Source organism: Phacochoerus africanus, chromosome 10 (genome assembly GCF_016906955.1).
Source record: "Phacochoerus africanus isolate WHEZ1 chromosome 10, ROS_Pafr_v1, whole genome shotgun sequence".
Taxonomy (NCBI): Eukaryota; Metazoa; Chordata; class Mammalia; order Artiodactyla; family Suidae; genus Phacochoerus; species Phacochoerus africanus.
In genome coordinates, this window is record NC_062553.1 from 93,885,861 (window position 1) to 93,890,798 (window position 4,938).

At 38.8% G+C, this 4,938-nt stretch overlaps 1 pseudogene; it reads right to left on the reverse strand.

Moving 5' to 3' along the window:
* Positions 1-2,341: 2,341 nt before the first annotated feature.
* On the reverse strand, positions 2,342-2,976 carry LOC125138087 (claudin-1-like; annotated as a pseudogene).
* Positions 2,977-4,938: the final 1,962 nt, after the last annotated feature.

A 4,938-nucleotide genomic window follows, 5' to 3' on the forward strand; every position in this document is an offset into this window, starting at 1 on the left:
AGCAGAGTACAAAAATACCAAAATCGGATAAATTCTGTTAACAAATTTGTTGGCCACCTTGGATGATGGATTTCTTTTCTGAGTCTAGCCACTAGTAACCACGTGTATTTTTGCCCATCATTAGGATCTATGTAGGTAGCAGAGGTTCTTTAAATTATGCATTCCAGGGGCATAGACTTCAGGTTTGGAAGACACTGAAATTGACTGGGTTCAAATCCTAAGATGCATCCCTTTGGATGACTTCCTCTACATGCTTTCACTATGAATTCCATCCCCAAACTACCTATTCTAGCAGTGTTAGCTGTCAGCTAATAGCAACAACTCTGATGATACCACTTAACAGATATTCATTCACCTTGTCTACCCTCACAAGGTAATACAATTCAACAAATCTTCCATTCTTTGCTTTGCCAACCCTTACACTTCTGTTCTACCCATTACATCTGCAAACCTGTCCTAGGTCAAGTCTGCATTCCTGAAAGGAGAAAAGCTTAGCCATAAAAGGCATCAGGCCATACTGACTGAAGAAAACTAAGGCTGCTCTAGAAATCTTTTCAGTTAGTTAGCTGAATCTCACTTTAGTATCTCTTCACTTGAGAGGCTGGTTAAGGCAAGAAACCTATTTCTTAAGAGTTCTCCCTTTTCAGTCATTTGAAAAATAATCCAAAACCTAGGCACTTAAATTCCTTAATTCTTTCCCCTCGTACAATACTTTTCACCTTACAAAACCATATTAACCTGTATCCCTTCTCATTGGATCCCCACAACAGCCCTGTGAGGTAGGCAGATCAGGAATTACAATCCTCTTTTTATGAATGAAGCAATCTAGGGCAACTAAGTGCCTTGCCCAAACTGACACAGTAATTGATAGCACCAAGGCTCAAATCAGACCCTGAAGTCAACACCCTTTCCATGACATCATCTTGCTCAAGTGAAGGAGAGTTTTCCACAGACTGGAAAACTCTGAGCAACTGTTAAAATGGAACAGAGTACCAACAACATGGTGGCCACAGCTGTAAGGAAGGAAGTGGGCCTGTGGAAAAAGGAAGGTGCTGAATGATGGGAAGGCCTGTGTGTAGGTTTAGTTCAACAACTTCTTAATAAAAAATTTAGCAAATAAAAACACTACTTAGGTATATTTCATGTTCAAAGAATGAGCATAATGTCAACTAATTAATACTTATACTACTCTACCAGCTGGTTAAGTATCATTATCTCAATTTGACAGATGGGAAAAGAGGGGAAAAATGAAGTGACTTGCCTACGGCTACAGAGAGAGTATTTGTCATCAGATTATCTATGGAAAGCCTAGCGCTTCATTCAGACAAACAGGCCATCCCTTTCTGGGAAGACGTAAACTATATGACAAAACAATACAGTTGAGGAAGGGAGGAAGAAAACAGGTTATTTGGGAGGATATACAACTGTGAACAAGTAGCTAAAAAAAAATCCAATCAATAAAATTGTGTTACAACACAGCTCCTCAGTGGGACAAATATTTTCAAAGCAAACAAGCATGTCAGAGGTCAGAGTACAGGGAGCATGTGGAAAGGTCAACAGGAATATATCATTTGCTCGCACAGAAAGATCTGCTCCCCAAACTGTAATTTAATAAATCTTACTGACTTTAGGAATTAACCTGTATGCATATAAAATGTCTTATCAGACTCAAGAGTTAAACCTAACCTCACAAAAAACACAAGAAGGACTGACTGATGACAAAGCAAGTGCCGTAAGAGTATAATAACAAAAAAAAATATGACATAAGCATATGTGAAGAACTGAAAAGAGCACATGTGAAGAACTGAAATAATTCATATTTGGTAAAGTAGGTCAGGTCTTCTGTGAAAGACACTAAAAGCTGACGAAGGAGGTAAATGATATTTGACCCATTATATATGTGTAGATAAAAAAGAGAAAAATACCAAATAAACTATTTAATCAACAGAATTAAATATATATTTTTTTCTTTTTTAGGTATATTTTAAGTATGCTTATACCAACATAGTGAGAATAAGAGTTTTTACTAATTTTTTATAGAAAAAACATCTATATGTACATATCTATATATATTTAAGGACCACCCTCTCCCCACATTTGAGATGATTTCTCAGTGGGAAGCAGTAATACACGTGGAAATGGCTTCCCTCCCGTATTGAGGAAAGGAGATAAAATAAGACCTTGTCATTTTTAGCAGTGGGTATTTTAAAGAAATAATATTTTTTTGGTTATACCATAGTTCAGACTCTAACAGTCAAAAGTCGAAGATCTCAATGTCAATGACAGTATTTCAATGTCCATTTTCTGGTTGTTCCAACACGGTTTTGTCCTTTTGATTCTGTCACACGTAGTCTTTCCCACTGGAAGGTGAAGGTTTTGGATAGGGCCTTCGTGTTGGGTAAGATGTTGTTTTTCAGGGACAGGAGCAGCAAAGTAGGGCACCTCCCAGAAGGCAGAAAGAAGCAGCAGCCCAGCCAGTGAAGAGAGCCTGACCAAATTCATATCTGGCATTGACCGGGGTCATGGGGTCATAGAATTCTTGAACAATTCTGTTACCATACCATGCTGTGGCAATAAGACAGCCAGACCTGAAATAAGAAAGATCACTCCCCCAATGACAGCGGTCCACATCTTCTGCACCTCATCATCTTCCATGCACTTCATACACTTCATGCCAACGGTGGCCACAAAGATGGCTATAGTCCCAGAAGGATGCCAGTCACCATCAAGGCACGGATTGCTTGCATAGTGCTGTTCAGATTCAGCAAGGAGTCTAAGACTTTGCACTGGATCTTCCCGGTGCTCTGTGACACGCGGGACATCCACAGGCCCTCCTAGATGGATGGAGGAGGGCACTATGTTGTCACCAGCGTAGGAGTAAATCTTCCACTGAAGCAGTGCGGTGCTGACGATGGAGCCGATCCAGCCCAGGAAGGCCAGGATGAAGCCCAGCAGGGGCAGCCCCGCGTTGACCATAGCTCTGGCTCGATCAGGCGCTAGCACCGGCTCAAGGGCCGGAGGTGCTCAAGGCGGAGTTTGCAGGTGTCCACCCAGGACTCCCGGGGGTGGCGGCGCCGCACGGGGGCTGCAGGTGGTGATGCGAGGGGTGCGGGTCTATGGCCGGGTGGGCGCTGAAGTTGAGAAGCAAGAAGCTGCTGCTGCTCCTGGCTTGGGACTGAGACGCAGAGCCACTGGGCGCCCACTATACTTTTTTAACCTCTTGAATTTTTCTCTGAAAATTTGTCTTGCTTTTCAGTAGTTTCATGTTGCCGTTATACTTACACATCAAAATATATCCTCTTGAGTTATAAGCATTTAGTAGTGGAAAAGCTGGAGACTTCTTGGCCAATTATATAACTTTTTCTTTAATTGTATGTGTGTTATATATACTAAGAAAAGCATTAAGGGGCTGAAAGCTTGAACAACGTATATGAGTGCAACATATATATGTTTAACTATGTAATAGGTTTAACTGTGGAAGATTTCCTTGTATTCTCATTATTTTTTCTTTGGTGCCACATATAAGATGATGAATCTCACCTTATTGTGGCAAAGCAAAAAAAAAAGTTAAAAAAAAAAGAAAATACCTCAAGAAACACCTTATGAAAGTCAAATATATGTGACTTTCGTATAGTCTTCTTATAAATTAAATTCCAAATAAAATATTTTACATATGCTATTGACTTATGCATATCTATATCTCTATGAATTTTCAACAGTTTGCAGGGTTGGCACCCGCTATATCTCACGTGTTTAAGGATCTACTCTATGTATACAGTTTCAGAAATATCTGCTTGCCTTTTGGACCTTAGCGTTTAAAAGCATTTATTGTCATCTTTCTAAGTCAACCGCTATCTGGACCTGTGAAATGACTGACACACCATATGGAAATCAAGAAATACTTTACAGAAAAATGTTCTTCTGGCCACATTTTAGACAGATGATCTGATTTGCATAGTAGCCACCAAACTATTGAATGAGTAATCTGTTTTATCTTTTTAATTTGTGTCTAATTTGAACACTATAACGTTCTGTAAAGCAAATTATTCCAATCTAAATCTATTGTTAGTAATTTTCTAGCTAAATAATGGAAATTATTTATGGTTTTTTTTCTTCTTTTGGTTTTTTTTTGAGTGATTTTTTTTTTCCAAGTTGCTTTCTGTAATGAATATATGAGGGTTAGAGGATTAAATTACTTACTGTGTAATTAAAGCCAGTGTAGAGATACTGACTTATGATCTTTATAGTTCAAAAATATTTCTTATTTTCAGATTTTTAGTGATAGCTCTATGTGCACCCTTTCAGTAGATACAGTATTTAGACAATTTATCTAATTTTCAAAATATTTTCTTAGTGTAATGTGGATGTTACCTAAGCCATATAACAGATACAGAATTCTTTAAATAATTTTAAAATAGAATGCTTTTTAAGAAATTAAAGTTCTGTGGGGAGTTCCCTCGTGACTCAGTGGTTAACAAATCTGACTAGGAACCATTATGTTGAGGGTTCGATCCCTGGCCTGGCTCAGTGGGTTAAGGATCCAGCGTTGTCATGAGCTGTGGTGTAGGTCGCAGACGCAGCTTGGATCCCTCATTGCTGTGGCTCTGGCATAGGCCGGTGGCTACAGCTCTGATTAGACCCCTAGCCTGGGGACCTCCGTAAGCCACAGGAGCGGCCCTAGAAAAAGGCAAAAAGACACACCACACACACAAGAAAAGAAAAAGAGAGTTCTGTTTAATTATCAAGTAATATGAACTTCAATAAATTTTGATTTCTATTGTTTCCAGTATCTCTAGAGTACAAAAAATACTTCTCTGAAAATGAATACTTAGTACTAGTTTACAAGCTAAATTATCTTTGACATTGTAGGAAAATGCTCTGATGTATCTATAGGTGTTTGGAAAATAGTTTATTTTATGCTAAAAATGAAAGAGAAGA